Here is a 19,663-nt window from a genome sequence, read left to right as displayed (position 1 = left end):
AATCTTTCAGTCAACATGTGCACCAATATATCGGTGTCCAGGGTTACCACTCATAGCACCTTTGAACGTTCTACTCCTGGGCAATGATACAGGTTAGTCAAAGTCAGTTTTGTGTTATGTTTTTACTTGGTTTTCTGACAACTCCGGCAAGTGGACGAGTTTGTGCTCCCGGGTTCAAAGTGAGTTTTGTGTTATGTGACTAATAACGCTGTATTTCGGTGACTGGTACACTGTGATACATTTTTGAATAGGTCTTTAGGAGAGAAAATGAATTACCGAATAAAAAATGCGCTTTTGCACAGTGTATAGATAAATAGCATGAGAGTTGAATGTTTTGTTTTGTCGGTTGCAGTTTTGACTGTTTGCACTTATTTGCAGCCAATTTAAACGCTGAAAAAATGTGCAATATTGATAAAAAAAGCCTTCTGAACTCTGTTAAGAAGCTCTTTGGTTCGAACTAGGCCAACTTGGTGCTTAAAGAGGATAATGATCCGAAACATCGCAGGCGTCTCTGTACAGCGTGGAAACAAGGCAACGGGGTGTCCATGATGGATTGGCCAGCAGTGTCTCCGGGGCAAATGTGACCGGAAATGTTTGGTCGTATATTAAGATGTAGCTTAAAGGAAAGCCAATATATACTCTGAAATCAGGACGATGTGGAAAATGTGAAAGGCACGCCAAAGGTGCCAAGCTATAATCGATAATGGTGGCGATTGGATTAGCTGTCAGGTAACTGTGCAATTAGTAATGACATGTATTTTCACGTAAACACACATTTTATATATTTCATACGAATAACGACGTACACTTTCTTGTCGAACTGACTGTACAAATCGTTGTATATTCAGGAGGAAATACATTTGGTATTTGCGAAACTTCACTGTAGATGACCATCAGCTGTTTATTTTTATGCCGAATGCGGTTTCAATCAGTAGGCCATTATCAAGGCGAAGGAAAGAGTAACCAACTTGTCACTACATGACTTGAAGCGAACAACTTCGATGTAGGTCGGAAAACTTAGCTACTGTTACAATAAATAATCTTTGGAGATTATTTATAGTAACAGAAGCTATGTTTTCCTACCTACATCGAAGTTGTTCGCTTCAAGTGTTGTAGTGAAAGTCTTGTTAAGCTTTTATTCGGCTTTATAATGGTCTACTGATAGAGACCGGTAACACTGAACACAATAATAAACAATTGGTGGTCAGCTACAATGATATTTCGTAATTATTTGACAGGTGTAGAGCCCCACCTCATCACAATTCTACATTTAGCATTCTCTACATCGAAATGCTTTAGTGGGCCCCAAAGCTCTTCGATGGAAGACCTACGTCGTCAAGTGACGCTCCTGGTTTACATCCTACACTCTGAAGTTTTTCCACGTCACGCCAATAATTAAGCGTGTATGCCGTTTTCTATTACGACGAAAATAATTATGAATGTTAATTTAATAACCATATGAATAGTAAGCGCAAATACGCCCCTCAGGGTAGTCCGCAGCACGTGTGGCGTGCTGGGGTGCAGCCTCATGTGCATTCTGATCGTGTTTAACAGACACGGTATCTCGCTGGGAGGCATGAAGGAAATTACCCATGATATGACAATTCTTGTCCCTTGGGAAGATAGCTGTCCTGGACAAACATGCTTTGAAGTTCTAGGAATTTTCAAGGAAAAGTTGACATCAAAAAGTAAGCTGCACATTATTACAGCAGTTCTAGTAACTTTTATTAAATACTTCATTGCACTTCGAAGTGACACATGCTACACTATTTTTCAACATAGTTACCAAATCTCTGTGAACAACACTAGGAACTAATAGTCGCTCAATTCCTCGACGATAGAAATCCGCTTCTTGGTCACGGAGACGTTCGAGAACCGCTATCTGAACGCCCTCGCTGTTGTAAAATCTCTTTTCTCTGCAAAAGTTCTTTCAGCTTGCCGAAAACAAGGATCGCATGGCACAAGATCTGGACTTATCGATCAACGCTCCCACGTTTGCACTCTTTCACCGTGGATGGGCATGACATTTTATTTGGTCCATATACCGTCAGAATTTCATTGTGAACCTGCGTGCAATTTAGACGCTTTTCCCACAAGAGTCTTACTGTCCCGCGTACTTGGGAGCACGATTCCAGTTGCCGCTCCATTTAGTCGCACCCTGCGGTACACCTGTTTTTCGTACCCCAGCAGATGTAGATGTAGATGTAGATGAACTGTGTCTACAGGAAATCTGTATCTTGTACATTCTTCTGACAATGTGTCACTTTTGTTGCACTGTGGTCTTAGCGTGAGACAGCACGCGAAACTTACTTTGTTAAGTCCCTACGTATGTAGACAAGTAAGTCTGTAGACAAGTAAGTCTGTAGACAAAAGAAACGCACGACTTTCCTAACGATGGAACGATTTGCAGTGCATGTTGAACGTTAGTCTGCTAGTAGACAATATTAATAGTAAACTCAAACATTCTTAGAACGATGGAGTTACCTGCTATGAAGTACTATCTGAAAACAGCTACGCAAATATTGTCAGATCTTGGTAACGTTGTACAGCAGTGCAAATATTGTCAGCTTGCTTAAAGTGCACAGAAATTAAAAGTCTATGCAATCAATATTCCAACGCGTCATTCGTGAATGGAACGGAAAAAACTCTTTATATGCAGCACAATGGAAAGTGCTCTCTGCCATGCTCTTCCCACTGGTCTACGGTGTGCACGTGTACAGTAGATTCAGATATGGATGTTCATCATTTTATTAATCTCAATTTCCAACTGTTCTTGGCCCTTTTTGAGAAACAGAAATATGCATCTCCCAATGTACATGGTGAGTCAGGAGGAAAGGTACAGGCATTGAAGCGTGACAGTGTTAGTGATTCGGAATAAAAAACTTCATATGAACATATGGCCTATTCCGAATGGTTTCCAAAATAGAACACGTTTAATCTACATTGTTATATATTTTCTGTATTATTCCAACATTCTTGTTGTTCACAATGGTCACAGTAGTATAGAGTAGTGGGGACGAACGCTTTGATACAGGGCACTTGTGGTTTATCAAGCCGGGAAACTACCTTACATTGGCCTACAAAATCTACATACTCTACAGTACATGCGCGTCGCGCGGTGTGTTCAGTATTCTCGCGCTCCCTTTTCGCCAACTATTGGTCATTGAGAAAAAGTGATTAGGACCTTCATTGTAGCGGACTTTAATGTAGTTTAATTTCGTACTGTGACACATATTGACTGGTAAGTGTGGTTTTCGACTAATTCAAATGTTTCAAATGGATCTGAGCACTATGAGACTTAACATCTGAGGTCATCAGTCCCCTAGAACTTAGAACTACATAAATCTAACTAACCTAAGGACATCACACACATTCATGCTCGAGGGAGGATTCGAACCTACGACTGTAGCGGTCGCGCGTTTCAAGACTGAAGCGCCTAGAACAGCTCTGCCACACCGGCCGGCTCGACTAATTCAAGGAAAACCTACAAAAGAGATATTAAATGTGGCCTATGTCGGAAACCATTCGGAATGTGGCTTATGTCAATATGAAGTTTTCCTACAGCATTACTAATACGATCACCCCTCAAAACATGTACCTTTCCTCCTGGCTCACCCTGTATAATTACATAGTGCATGCTATACTGTCATCTTCAAGCTAAACTTTCTCCAGCTTGTGAGAGCGAAGGTATATAATCTGGCAGTAGACTACCGCAGACGTTATGAAACGTGGAATAGATTTTCTTGAGTTTTCTAGGAAACTACGCTTCTGTACAAACAACAAAAGAATGTATTCACTCTAACACGATGAGGTAACAGTAACGTAAAAATACGTATACTGTATACACGACAATGGGGGTGATAGGAGACTGTGCGAAGTTACAGCCTGTCGCATGCGGGATATTGTGCTGTCCAGACACCAGAAAGAGGTGAATTCGCCTTCTCCTAGATACATTTCAGCCACGAAGTGAGGATATTCATTGCTTGCTCTGCTTCCAAGATTTAAGGGGAGCATCTTATTTCTCTGCCAGACAAAGTGACTTGTAGCGATGTGGCTGATCGCTTATTTGAAAATGAGACTCGAATTTAATTAAATGTTACTCTGTCCTGAGCTCCAGGTTCAGGAATAAATTATTCTTACGGTTTGTCTCCTGTAAACCACCGCAATTACGGCCCTAGAAAAAGAAATGTCCTGGAAAATTTACGCTACGGTATAAAAATCATAACTGGGGCCATACATTCAGTATCTGACTGCTTTAAAAAAATGTCCACCACTCTGGGTGCCTCTCAAAAATCAATCGATCACAAAATGTGTAAGTAGGCTGTTTATGTTTTCTATATGTAAGTAGGCTGTTTATGTTTTCTTATTGGCAACGTTACGTAGCGCTCAATATGAAAATCACTGGCTGTGCTGTGTGCAGTCTGTGGCTAGTTTGCATTGTTGTCTGCCATTGTAGTGTTGGGCAGCGGCAGCTGGATGTGAACTGCGCGTAGCGTTGCGCAGTTGGAGGTGAGCCGCCAGCAGTGGTGGATGTGGGGAGAGAGATGGCGGAGGTTTGTAATTTGTCATGAACTGCTATATTTATATATGATGATATCAAGGTAAATACATTGTTCGTTCTCTATTAAAATCTTTCATTTGCTAACTATTCCTATCAGTAGTTAGTGCCTTCAGTAGTTTGAATCTTTTATTTAGCTGGCAGTAGTGGCGCTCGCTGTATTGCAGTAGCTTGAGTAGCGAAGATTTTTGTGAGGTAAGTGATTTGTGAAAGGTATAGTTTAATGTTAGTCAGGGCCATTCTTTTGTAGGGAATTTTGAAAGTCAGATTGCGTTGCGCTAACAAAATATTGTGTGTCAGTTTAAGCACAGTCATGTATAATAGTTAAAAAGGGGAAGTTTCATATGTCGACCCTTAGCCGAGGATACCTCACTGGAATCTTCTGATTTTTTGTTGTAGTTTGTGTAATTAGTGTAGATTTTGTTTATTGCTAGCGCGTAATTGTAGAGAAAATCTCCTTTGTAGTTGCAGACTTTCATTGTTGTACAGTAAAACAGTTGTGGCATGCATGTAGATTTGCACCAAGTATTTCGCAGCTGCAATTAACTAGATATTATTTTCAGTGCTATGTTAATGTGTTCTCTTATTTTTGATCTTCAAATTGTGCTTTTCTGTGTTATCGTGTGAAATACTGTGACAATAATGGCGTGTGAAAAACGTAATACTAGGCTCCAAAGTAAACTGAGAAATGACAGTGAAAATGAAAGCAGTGTGTTAGCGCCACCGAGTAATGAATTAACTGATGTTCAAAGTAGTAATTTGGTAATTGTGCATAGGGAAATGGAGCGGGCGGCAAACAATGGCGTGGACAGTGAAACAATTAGTGAAGAGGGAAGCATTATCGATCGATCGGTCGGCAACAGCTCGCCTCAGGAATCCGAAATGACAGGACACAATTTTGCAAATACTGTAGATTCAGGTTTTGCGTCCTCACCGTTTTCCCAAATGAGTCAAGACACGTTTTCCGCTTGTCAAAATGTGAATGTTGCCGGTGCAAATTCACTGCCGAAAAGCACTGAGGAACATGTTTCAGACACCAGTGCACTGTTATTACAGTTAATGCAACAAATGGGACAAAAGCTACAAAAGTTAGACACAACACTTGAACAAAATCAGAAACAAATGGGACAAAATCTTCAAAAGTTAGACACAATGGAACAAAATCAGAGACAAACACAGCAAAAGCTTCAAAAGTTAGACACCACACTTGAAAAAACACGTGAAGATTAACTACTGAGTTACATAACATTGAATCGAAATGTCAAAAAGTCTGTAATGACGTAAAAACACAAATTTGTGAGCATTTTCAACCTATTTCTTCGCGGCATGAAAATGTATTACAGAATCACGAAGCAGCCATAAAAGAACTGCAAACCATTGTTCATGAAAATCACGACACCTTGCTAGCTAAAATTGACTCAGTTGCATCTACCGATTCGGTTACGCAACTTGCAAAAACTCAGGAAAACTTAAAGGGCACAGTAGATACTCTGAAACTTGGTTCAGAAAAACATACAGAGGAAATAATTTCACTATCGGATAAAGTAGCCGAACTTTCAGATCAGTTCACTAACTTATCTACAAAGGTAGATGATGATCTGAATAACACAACACCTGTAGCCTTCACTGACACAGAAGAGTATGAACAAATTAGAAAATTCAAACAGAATCAAAATCAAATCAATACACAGTACAAAAGAGAAATCCGGGAAGTACAAGATCAGCTGACACAGGTAATTCAAGAATTACGTATTTCAGAGGATACTCGCGCCTCAATACGGGAAGAGGGACACAGAAATACGGAACAGCCACAAAATAATAACACAGGGCATTTCGGAAGTTATGAAAGAAATTGGCAATGTGCACCGAATTTTGATATGGAACGGCCGACACGACCTAACAATGACTGATATGCGACTCGCCGACATGATGATTTTGACTATAAGCTGTTCATTACTACACGTAAATTCAAAACATTTAAGAATTCTGGCAACGACATTCATCCACAAGCAGGGCTCCATCAATTCTCTCATTGTTTTCCTCCCAACTGGTCGTTGGAACACAGATTAGAATTCATGTGTGGCTATTTAGAGAATGAACCAGCTGTAAGAATGCGATCAGTCATTCACGATTGCCACAGTGAAGGAGAGTTTTACCATGCCTTCCTCTCAGCATATTGGTCTCAAGCCACACAAGACCGAGTAAAACATAGCATCATAATGATGAAACGTTTCGAACAATCTGAATTTTCCAGTCTTATGAAATATTTTGATGACATGTTGCATAAGAATCAGTACCTGTCAAACCCATACAGCCCTTCAGAACTCATCCGCATTTGCTTAATGAAATTACCTGAACATTGACGACACATTATTTTGGCAGGACGTTGCAAAGATGACATTGAAGCTTTTCAGGGACTCCTACAAGAATTAGAAATTGACACAGACAGTCGCGGGATGCGAAAACAGGAAAACAATCACTACAGGTCACATCCGTCACAATTCCGTGACGACAGAAACAATAACTGGCCACGACAAGCCTATTCTTACAACGCAAATCGTGACCAAAACAGACACCACCCATATGACAACCATTGGCAGAGTAATAGTTACAGAGAAAGATCACATTTCCGTAGTAATGAATATGACAGAGATAACCATAGAAACAGACAATATGGTAATCAGAACTATTATTGTCAAGGGAGACAGAATAATTTCAGACGCAACACTTCAGCGCGCAGTTACGATTCAGGGAGAAATTCTCCACCACGTGACCGACACGAAAGAAACTGTGTAAACTACCGACAAAACGACAGACCTGAATTCCATCAGAACTGGCGAGCTTTAAACAGAGCTGGGCCCTCTCGGCAAGGCGAATTTGTGGAAGTTAGGCCTCCTAATCCCAGTAACGACGCGCGGCAACAAAGAGACAGACAATGACTCGCACCGCAGGCATACACGTGGGCCGGCTGGCTCCGAGAAAAATAACATTATATCTGGTACTGCTAATGAGATTGTAATGCAACATTTTGGTTTACTTGAAAATATATTCTGGATTTAAAGTACTTTCTGTGAGATACCAGACGACAGAGTGATTAGTTTATGTGACAGATACACGATTTTATCACGACGCTACTAATGAGTGAAAATTTACAATGTTGCTTTTGCGGTGTATCTGTTTTATATCTGCACAGTTTTTCTGAATTCTTCTGGAAAGTAAAACAGGTTTTAGTAGTAACTTTTGTAGTATAGCTACAATGAGACAGGGTTTTCCATAGCACAACAATACGTTACAGTACAGTACTTTCTTCATCACAACAATAAGCGTAATAACTACGATATCTATACACAAAGCATTTCACTTTTGTTTATCATGAGGTAAGTACATTGACTTCTGCAGAACTTAGCTTTCGGAGGACGATAACTACGACACTTCCACAGAGATTATGTTGCAACAAGACGCACATTTAGCGCTACAGGACACATATTTGAGTGATTGATTTTGTACTTAAAATATTTATTTTTAAAGATATTTGGAGTACAATGATACAAAGGTTTTCCGTGATACGTTTCATTCCATTGCTGTAATCTGTAACACCTGAGGGTATAATTACATTAATCCTCAGGGGGGTACGCGCTTACTTTGTGTATCATGTGTTTGGCAAGCACAAGGAGCCCTAGCTAATATGGTATTTGCTTATACAACTTTACACATCGGTACCATATTTCTCTAACACGGAATTACACAGCTATCTGATCATTTAACTGAGAGATAAACATTTTTTTTACTACATCAGTGACAGATGTTTACGCAATTACACAGTTGGATAACTTCACACTTATGAAATTGTATTTTGTCTGTACTTTGTAAACTGTTCATATTTTTTTTGGAACCATTGTGATACTATGAGAGCTTTGAATGATGTATTTGGTATGGATTCATGATTTTTAAAGTACGTTTGAGGCAGATGACACTTTTGACATGAGCAGAGAATTTTTTTTAATTATTGGAGGAAGCTACGACGATTTTGAGATTTGACTGAGGTGTTATGATGTTATTATTACGACGACGATGTGTATTATGCTGCTGAGGTATGTTTATGATTAATAAGCTGGTGCTATATGTGGAATTTGGTTATGCTATGTATTTATTATGATGAAATATTGAAGTGTCGTCGCAAGATTGACGTGTCGACGAATATATATATGTGTAATAAGGTAAGGAGTAATGAATAGTGGGTAGGGACTCTTGACTTGTGTAACAGGATGTTGGAAACCAAAAATCGTACTTTAAGAGTTATGAAATGTGCGTAAATGCGTGACTGTATCACAGTGCTGACGAATATTTTATTTGGACACTTATATTTATAGGATTTGCAACGCTAATTCTTGACCTGTGAAATATTTTTATGTGAGACTGTCACTGTAGCGGAAACTGCTGTCGTAAATATTTCCGTAAGAAAGTTAAGTGACCACCTGCACGTAATGCATCGCGGGCACCCACCTGGGCGACAGCCGCCCGAAAAAAAGCCATTAGCCTTTCAGCGGCACAGGTAGAAAAAAAAGGGAGGCCATTATCCTGGCTCTTGACGTTCCTTTGTAGAAAGCATCGCAAATATTACACGCTCATTACCTGAAAACATATGGTTACTCGTACTTTGTGCTAATTACTGAAATGCTTATGAATTGATGGGAAATATTCGTACATCTGCACACCTGATTATGACAAGTGTCTTTCTACGAGAGTTGAGAGCTACTGACTTACGAAATGCCACATGACTATTCAATGATATTTTTATGCTTTGGTTTGCGTAATTGCTTATTTCATTTGACATCTGTTTTCCAGCTGTGTTGCAGCACTGGTTTTATAAAATAAACTTAAATGCATCTGCTAATGTGAACACTTTCTGTCAACAGATTTATTAAATAATTATTTTCTGATCCACATTCTTCGAAAAAGGAGCTCTTGGAATGGAGAGAACAATAAGAAGGGACTAATAACAGTAACTGCATCTACAATTTTCTTTTCAAGTACTTGGTAATTTCTTTTGTAGAATAATTTGTGGTGCACCACTTAAATTACTTAGACATTAAGATGTGATTATACATTTCCCTTATCTGCATTGTTATCTTTAGTGTACTATTTTTTCTGCTTGAGCTATGTCATGTTTAGGTATAAGTTACTGCTGTTTGCCAGGCATACTGTTACTGAATTTGACTTTGTGTTACTCTGCTAAGCCAGTTTTACTACTCATTTATTTTTCTTGTTGCTGCACATTGGCTCATATTAGTTGTAATGTTGCATTGCTTGGTAATTTAGATTTACTGTAGCTTGCTTTGCAATTTTCCATTTTTTTGGTCATTGCTGTTTGTGTTACTTATTTTGTGCTGCTGCATTGCCTTGTCCCTTAGTTTAGCATCTGAGCTCAGTAGATTTAAGTTAGCTTAAGAGGGGGTAGCCTCTAAGAGAATGAGTTGCGATGAATTGGAAGAAATGCATTGAGAAGTTATACGAAAAAAAGTACAGAAAACAGGTTTAGGTAGGATTTTCTTGGAAATAAATGTTGAGGTAAGAAATGTGTGAACATATAAATACAAAAAGCATGCTTAGATAGAATTTTTTTGGTGGAACCAAGGATGAAATAAGAGGAAAGATATATGAAGTTTTGGTTTGGACTGCAGTACCAAATGTTACACTGAAAACGAACCCTGTCCTTTCCTATTGGTGTTATCCCACTATGTGTTTGTGTATCCTTGTGTATTTGTGTTTTTTCTGTCTTTATGTGTTTAGCTAATACGATTTATGTTGTAGAATTTTTCTAGTACTAAGCTACATTCACTATGATGAGGAATACTGTTATCCTCAAATGTAATTGGCATTAATAATATGTTATTTACCTTGTAAATATGCTTAGACATTATTTGTTCTGTTTTGTTTTAATGCTCATGTGTGAAATTGATGTTTCAAAAGTTATTCTGATCTTTTATGTATTTACTAATGTCATAATTCCTGTAACACTGATGTATATGTTATTTCGATTCTTTTCTAAAGCCCATATTACTACAAATGTTATCTGTATTATTATGTTTTTAATGATGTATTTCGTACCTTTGTAATTGTATTCTTATGTTATAAAATTGTAATTGTCACCAGTTCATGATATTATTAACTTGTTAGTTACATTTCACTGCACACGTTTCTGTTGGTCATAGTATATGGACAATATGTGAGAAGTTGGGACTGTTAGTGTTTGCACGTGTGTTACTAATTCAGCAAGGGACTGGATAACAGCATTGCTGGTTCTAAGGACAATTCCAAAAACTTTGTGAGTGCACAAGTGGTGGTTATGGACTTGCTATATTATCCGCAAGACTCTTCAATGGTGATTGTGCACCTGAACAGTCACAACAGATGGCTGCTGGCCATCTCTACAAGGACTACAGTGGGTCTGCATCTTTGATGACCCACCAATACCATTATTTCCACGAGGACTACAGTGGGTCTACACCTTTGCTGACTCACCAATACCATTATTTCTACAAGGATTGCAGTGGGTCTGCACCTCTGGTGGCCCACCAATACCGTAATCTCTACCAGGACTACAGTGGGTCTGCTCTGTGATGACCTACCCACCAATATTCTTCAAAACTTCGACTGACTCTGCTGTGGGTTTGCTCTGTTGTGGCGCATTACCTGTCTGCATGTCGAGAGTCAGCACTGTCTTTCCGTTGGAAGGACAACACTACTTCTTCAAGACTGCATGGAAATCCACTACTTCTGTGTGCAATTTCTTTTACTAATGAGACTTTGTGAAAAAAAACCTGTAATTACTATTATGATGAATGATCAGGACTATCTTTATGGACTGTGAGAAAATTTTAGCTTTTGACCAACATTGTATCAATAAGTGTGTGCATTTGATTTCTTTGTTATTGTAATTATGAAAAATTTTATCAAATCATTATTGGCCACTGCCCAAAAAAAAATTTGTAAAATTTTTTGTGGGGAGCATGGGGGCTATGTAAGTAGGCTGTTTATGTTTTCTCTATGTAAGTAGGCTGTTTATGTTTTCTTATTGGCAACGTTACGTAGCGCTCAATATGAAAATCACTGGCTGTGCTGTGTGCAGTCTGTGGCTAGTTTGCATTGTTGTCTGCCATTGTAGTGTTGGGCAGCGGCAGCTGGATGTGAACAGCGCGTAGCGTTACGCAGTTGGAGGTGAGCCGCCAGCAGTGGTGGATGTGGGGAGAGAGATGGTGGAGGTTTGTAATTTGTCATGAACTGCTATATTTATATATGATGATATCAAGGTAAATACATTGTTCGTTCTCTACTAAAATCTTTCATTTGCTAACTATTCCTATCAGTAGTTAGTGCCTTCAGTAGTTTGAATCTTTTATTTAGCTGGCAGTAGTGGCGCTCGCTGTATTGCAGTAGCTTGAGTAGCGAAGATTTTTGTGAGGTAAGTGATTTGTGAAAGGTATAGTTTAATGTTAGTCAGGGCCATTCTTTTGTAGGGAATTTTGAAAGTCAGATTGCGTTGCGCTAACAAAATATTGTGTGTCAGTTTAAGCACAGTCATGTATAATTGTTAAAAAGGGGAAGTTTCAAATGATAAATCAAGGAGTAAAAGTTTGTCTTAACTCCACGCAGACATTGTTAAAAGTAACTCCACTCTACGTGATGTCATAGAATGCAAGATTAATAGAAAAAGCGTTAGATAATGTAAAAAGGGGCAAGATATTTGAAATTCTGAGAAAAACTAGAGTATGCCGTAATACAGCATGGACAGAAACCAAGAGCCAACGGTGAGACTGGATGATCAAGATCGAAGTGTTAGTATTAAAAAGGGTGTAACACAGGGATCCAGTCATTCTCCCCTACTATTCAAACTAAACATCGAAGAAGCAATGACGGAAATAAAATCAAGGTTAAAGAGTAGGATTAAAATCCATGGTGAAAGGATATCGATGATGAGATTCGCTGATGACATTGCTATCCTCAGTGAAAGTGAAGAACAATTGCAGGATCTATTGAATGGAATGAGCAGTCGAATCAGTACGTAATATGGATTCAGACTAAAACGAAGAAAGGGTAAGGTGATGGGAAGCAACGGAAATGAGAGTAGCGGGAAACGTAACATCAAAACTGGTCCTCACGAAGTAGACAAAGGAACCTTCAACACACGAAGTAAGGAGGACATAAAAAGCAGATAAGCATAGGCAAAGAGGACATTCCTGATATCAAGCCTAGGCCTTCATCTAAGGAAGAAATTTCTGAGAATATATATTTAGAGTATTTGTATGGTAGTGAATCATGGACAGTGGGAAAACCCGAACGGAAAAGAACTGAAGCATTTGAGATGTGGTACTGCAGAAAAAAAATTAGATGGACTGATAAAAAAGAAAATAAAAATGCAAGAAAACCATAAATCACTTAACTAAAATCATAAAATAATATTGCAGGCTCTGCGTCCAGCCAGCCGGTGTGGCCGTGCGGTTCTAGGCGCTTCAGTTTGGAACCACGTGACCACTACGGTCGCAGGTTCGAATCCTGCCTCGGGCATGGACGTGTGTGATGTCCTTAGGTTAGTTAAGTAGTTCTAAGTTCTGGGGGACTGATGCCCTCAGATGCTGAGTCCCATAGTGCTCAGAGCCATTTGAACCATTTCTGCGTCCAGTAGAAATAACTGCCCAACAGCGCTCCGCTTGCCACAAGTTGCTTGCCGATGTCCAAGAGTGTGTTACCGTGTTAGTCGACACTTCTCCATCCCACTTGTTTGCTTACACGTGCTGATGTATCATTTTGCTAATAGGCTTCGCATCTGATTAATGTGGATCCCAAGTTTTTGCTGGACGTTCAGATAATGCAAGAGAAAGTTTTGTTACTGCAACTGCTAATTTTGTTTCTGAACTGGCAGGCAGAGAACGGTGCAGCTAACATTGACCATGAGCATAATTTGAAAATAAACGAGGAGCCAAGTAAGAAAATAGCTGTACAAAAAAATTTAGCAAATTACCAAGCCCACTGATGGTGCTTATTCAGAGCGCTCAGAAATTATGCCTTGGGAGTACTCACTAAATTTTGGAATTACTATAGTTAACTTTTAGATTGCAATGACAGGCTGACTTGTGTTGCAAATTCAGCATGCCATTGTGTTCCAAGTTACTTATACATTACCGATGACCTGTTTAAGTGGGCTGTTGGCTGCAGTTCTGCTGAGCTCGCTAGATGAGCTCTCGAAGAAGGTTCTTTTAGAAAATGTGCAGTCCCGTAGATGAATGGAACTCACTGCCCAGCATTTTTTCAGTGTAAAAGTGGTGAATGAATCTTTAGAGGATTGTACTGGGAGTACGCGTACAGCAGTTCTGCTTGGATATTTCTGAAGACGAGGCGGTTTTTAATGTTTTGGAAGGGATATTTTTGACGGAATGTGACCGGAGACTGGTCAAGGGTTTTGCTTAATGATAAGCCGCAGAAATTTTCTAATTTAGAGTTAATGGTTGTTACCATTGATAGTATCCAAATTAAATGATTAAAAGCGGGAGAGCCTTCCCCATTCGGTCTCTGAAGATCCATTAAGTGCTATGGACAGACCCGTTTCAAATTAAGAATTGGGGACTTTACGCTTAAGCTCCAGGCCCAAAGGAAATATATATTCTGTAGTTTTGACGGCAGAGGCTATGTGTTTAGTCCCCTCGATGGTTGTGCTAAATTCATTGTAGGTCACTTAGCCAAACCAGAGGAAGATATTACAGTTACTAGTTGAGTTACCTACGGTCTTGACAGACACAGTACGTCTTACCAAGAGGATTCAATATGAGATCCAACTAACTGGCCAGATTCCGGTTCGTCAGACTCCATACTGCTTTTCCCCACCAAAGATGCAAGAATTATGAAAAACTATAAATCAACTGTTAGAGAATGGCGTCATTAGACCCTCTGCTTCTCCTTTTCTTTTCTTTTATGTACCAAAGCCTAATAATGCAGAGTTTAGTCCTGCTGTCAATTACCCTGTCTTTAATCAAAAGATGGAATCTGTCCCGCTTCCTGATATACATAATTGCTTCATGTGGTTTGCAAGGGCACTTTTTTTTACCGTGCGGGGTCTATTGCTAGATACCACTCACTGAGGATTCTAGATTGTGAACAGTGTTCCGCACTGAGTCCAACCTCTTTCACTATAACAGAGTTCCTTTTCCCCTCTCAAGAGAAGCAGCGATGTTTTCACGCCTGTTACATTCTGTGTTGGGGGACCTAAAAGTCAGGTGTGTCTACAACAACTTAGACGGTGGGTCCATCTTTAAGTACATCCTTTGCTCATCATTTAGACCACCTTAGGCAAGTGTTTGGGCGTCTGAAGGAGGCGTGTCTGACCGTTAAGGTGTCAAAAGTTAATGTAACCCATAGAGAAATCTTCTTTCTGGGACATATAGTGTCAGCCAGTGATATTAATATCGATCATGCCAGTACCCAGGCTATTTATAGGTTCCAGTCGCCCAGGGGCAAGAAGGGTGTTGCCTGATTCATAGCCATGGTAAACATTGTTTAAAAATTTATCCCCAGTTTTGCACAACTTGCTGCCCCACTCAGTCAACTGCGTCGCAAAAATAAGAAATTCCAATGGGAAGATGCTAAAGATAGCGTTTGACGCCCTGAAACAAGCGGTGAGCATTGCTCCAGCACTGGGTATTCCAAATTTTAATTCACTTATTGTGCAGACACACGCGCCTAGTTTCGGTTTTTCCGCCGTTTTGTTAGAAGAATGTGATGGAAGGCTTTGACGTACGTTTAGAGAGCTTGCCTAATGCGTTAATAAGTTACTCTGTTTATGAGTTGGAAGCTTTAGCCATCATTTTCGTCCTAGAAAAGTTAAGATCTACCTGGAGCATACGAAATTCAGATTAGAGTCAGATAACCGGACGCTTAGTTGGGTTCTTGCCAGGTCGCGTAAGACCGAAAGGATAGAGCGGTGGGCGATTCGAGTATCAGCATTCCAACATGAAATAGTACATACTAAGGGGGCTCAAAACCAGGTCACATCCCAGAATCTGCCGATGAAGCAGAGACGCCGGATTTCGTGATAAACGCAGCGGTGCTCTCTGAGATTCCTCTACTTTTTGTTGATCTTACGGAGAGACAACAGCAAGATAGGCTCCACCTTAGAGAAGGGTTTGGTATGTCACCATGTTCTTTACGATATCAAACTCTTCCTGAATGCTAAGCCCCTGCTGTTTTCAGTTATGTTCATCGTCCATTGCGTGGTGGGCACCTGAGGCTGTATAAAACCCGGATGGAAGAAACTGAGGAAATCTGACTTGGAAAAGCACGGACTCGGATATTAAGAAATTAGTGGTTCGATGTCAAGATCGCAAGATCACTAAGCCTAGAATTAACACTAAATGGGGTTTTGCAGTCCACTAGAGAATATCAGGCTATGGATAAGCTTTTTATTCATTATGCGGGGACCCTCTCAGCACCAAAAATGGTAAAATTTCAGTGGTGTCTGTGCCTTAGAAGGTTTGCCTGGTTGGTGCCTAGTAAAGAAATGATGAGAGCCGTTAGTATCTAGCACAAAAGTGTTATACTTGCTAACTATGGACCTGCTAAATTTTTAGTTAGTGATAATGCTCCTGTATTTCTGTCACTTGAATTAAAAATATCGTTTACCCATAGCCTTTTTTTGTGGAAGGTATTAGCAGGAATCTGAAATCTGGCTTAAAAATTTATCATTCTCGTTCGCACTAACGTTGGGATTGATCCGTCGGTTGGCTTAGTCTTGCCTTTAATACTGCGTGTCATGGAGGCAATCAGATGATGCCTGCCAAATCAATTTCTGCATTCTCTCTTAATTCCGCATTAATTTGCAGTCGTTGAGTGATCTTTTACCGGAGCATATTGACCCTGGGGATATCAGGGCTAACCGGAAGGCTGCGAAAAAAAAAATTTCTCTTGTACACCAGACAGAGACCCGTAGGTGTAGTTGAGGGAGACGCATGGTCTCAGTGATGGTGGGACTATTGTCTATATAAAGAATTTCCGGGGCCAAAGAAAAGGAGCACAAGGGATCCTTGACAAAATATTGCCCCAATTTATCACGCGTGTAAAGTCATTAGGAGTTTGTCTCCTGACAGCTTCTTAAACCAAGACCTTAAAGCTCCTAAGAAAATCAGGGCTCGTTTGAGGCTGCTGAAATTAAGTAGTGCTGAAGAAGCAGGCGGTACAACGAACTTGTGACGGCACAATAGTCGGCTAGTCCAGTCTCTGATCATTTTTCAGGATGAAGCCTCTGTATTCTCCATTTTTATATCCTGGGTTGTAATTTAAACTATTTTGCATCACTGCCATTTCTAAAATAACTTTGGGAAGTAGTCTGTTTTGTAAGACTGCAGGGTCTCGCGGTGGTAACACTGAATAAAAAGTTCTCGGGTTTCCAACGGCATCAAGTAATTAAAATACACAAGCTTTCGGCCAAGTACTACTTGCCCATTGTCAAGTGGTATGACTGCCAGTGGCCAGCTGTTACGCCCCTTATATACACTAGCTGCTGGCTGTGACGTCACTCATGCCTGCGTGGGGCCAACGAGATAAACGGGCCTGGCATCGAACTTATGATGTCACACTAGTCGGCTAATCCGCCGCACTTCGCGAACATTCGGTTACGTGCAGGGCCCACGAGAAATCAATATTTAATTGAAAAGGTACCCACTAAACGTCTTCACGTTTTCCTGAGCTATCGAGAACTTGCATGCATTTAAGCATATAGTCAAGAATTATAAACTCTTCTGAAACAGCTACTCGCTCCCCTCCGGGAACGGCTGCTGGCGCTCGTAAGACCTGCAGTGCCACGTGATGTGACGGCGCCCCATGACTTGTCTATCACGTGGGCTTCGTATCTGCGGCATCGGCATATACGGGGCATAGGTTGACTCGGCGTTCGATGCGGCCGCTTCTACCGCGCGATCGCTGAATCCTACGCCGTGCTGAGCTGCAGGTCACAGTCTCCATTTAGGGTGTTACTGGTGATTTTTAAATCAGTTTCTTCTTTAATTACAGAATCCCGGAGCCCTTTTGTGCGACCCACGACGGAGGTTTCGTCAAATTTTATCCGGTGCCCATTTTCAAAAGCATGCTCAGCTAAAGCAGATTTCTTGGGGTAGCGTAGGCGATAAAACCTCTCATGCTCCTTCCTGCGTTGTTTCACAGTGTCTACTGTTTGTCCGACATAAGACTGGCCACACTCGCAAGGTATCTTGTAGCCCCAGGTATTCTGAGACCTGCTGCGCCTTTAACTGGTCTCAGTTATTGAGGGATTTTCGTCGGAGGCCTGAAGATCTATTTGATCTTGTTTCATTTCAGCAGGCGGTTTATCTTGCTCGACACGGAGCCACAGAACGATAAGAAAGCAAGTTTCTTTTCCTACTCCTCGACGGTGGTCATTTTGTGAGTCTTGCTTGAAATCACTTCATTTATTAGATGGACGCTACAGCCGTCGTTCATGAAGACTTTTCGTAGTGGATCAGCTCATCGGGCACGTTATCAGCGTCTGATATCATAATTGCGCGATGCACCAATGTTTGTAAAACAGTGCGCTTCTGTGGCGGTCGATGATGGTTGATGGCGTGCAAGTAAGGATCGGTGTGGATTGGTTTTCTATAGACGCTGTGGCCGAGGCACCCATTTCGTTTGCGGCGGACGAGAACGTCGATAAAGGACAGTTCATCGTCTTTTTCTATCTCCATGGGAAACTGGATGTTACTGTTAATGCTGTTGCGCTACGCACTACTACGAAAAAGGATACACAACACCAGGCAACAGCTGGGTTCGAGTGGACGTGCTCTTATGGCTTTGATCTGCAACTTTCAAGGACACTCACAGCCTTGGACTTGCAATGAGTCGATGCAGTTACGATTTCACAACAAACATCATCACAGAAACGAAGTTCAGAGAGGCAGAAAGAGAAGTTCAGTCCCCTTTCGCAACAACAAGATGGTGTGGCAGACAAGTCCTCAGAAGGCATCCTCATCAACTTGACGGCGAGGGATACAGACAAGGGTGCAATGTCGGTGTCGCACCTTCGCCCTAGGATATTCCTGTCTGTGATATAATAAGTCGAACAGGTAGTCCGCAAGCTCCCAAATGAAACAGCGGATGAAATACTGCGTGAAAAGAGTCGTATTCTCATGAAAGCAAAGTTATCACCACCCAACATGACCAGGGCTGAGCGCAATGGCCTGCGACCACTACGCAGTGATGATGAGAGCATTGTAGGCCTTCCAACATCGAGACTAATAAAAAAGACACCCGAACTACTCAAGCGCTCTTCACTGGAAGACACTGTGGTCAAGAGTCTTCTCTCACAGGCACCTAGACCGAATATCCACAAGGACGGGACGCCATTCCACCTCATCGTATCCACCACTGGTTCACCTACATACAAGCTGTGCCAAGTACTTGGCAAATCTCCTCGCTCCACATGTGGGACACTGTGAGCATCATATTATAAATTCAGCAAGATCCCTTACTTTTTAGTTCCAGGGAAACAGCAACACGTTGCGAACAGTTCCTGAAAATTTCATAGCATTAGCGCACATACTTTTTGAGAAAAGGCTTTTGATAACGTAAAAAATGTAAAACAGATAAAATGAGGTTCAAAGATTTTCTTCTCATGCTTCTACATGCAATAAGCTTACCTCAATTTTGAAATCCTCCATACTGATACTCCTCATCCTCCATGTTTCCCTTCTCTCCTCATCGAATCGGCCTAGCCTGAATTTGCAGGTAAGACACTGACCTGTTAGCTTTCTTGACCCTGCTCTCGTCGATGGTGTAAAATGCTTTTTTGTAAACACACCAGGATCTATACCAGCTCTCTTCAGCACTTCAATTTGCCATTGTTTCCGTTATTGTAACATAAAACAGCATCACAGACACGTATTTGGAGTATTTAAAGTCCACAGAATGCCCTTTTTGAGCATCTAATCCAAATTAAATTACTGAGGCTTTTATTTGCATTTTGTGGCTTTCCGTGAAGACACTTCCTCAAAAAATCAGAGTTTGCAAGAAACCTGAATGTGGGCTTAATTGCATTCATAACAGGTTCTG

The sequence above is a fragment of the Schistocerca piceifrons genome, chromosome 5, assembly GCF_021461385.2.
Source record: "Schistocerca piceifrons isolate TAMUIC-IGC-003096 chromosome 5, iqSchPice1.1, whole genome shotgun sequence".
Taxonomy (NCBI): Eukaryota; Metazoa; Arthropoda; class Insecta; order Orthoptera; family Acrididae; genus Schistocerca; species Schistocerca piceifrons.
Note: the sequence above shows the minus strand (reverse complement) of the source record.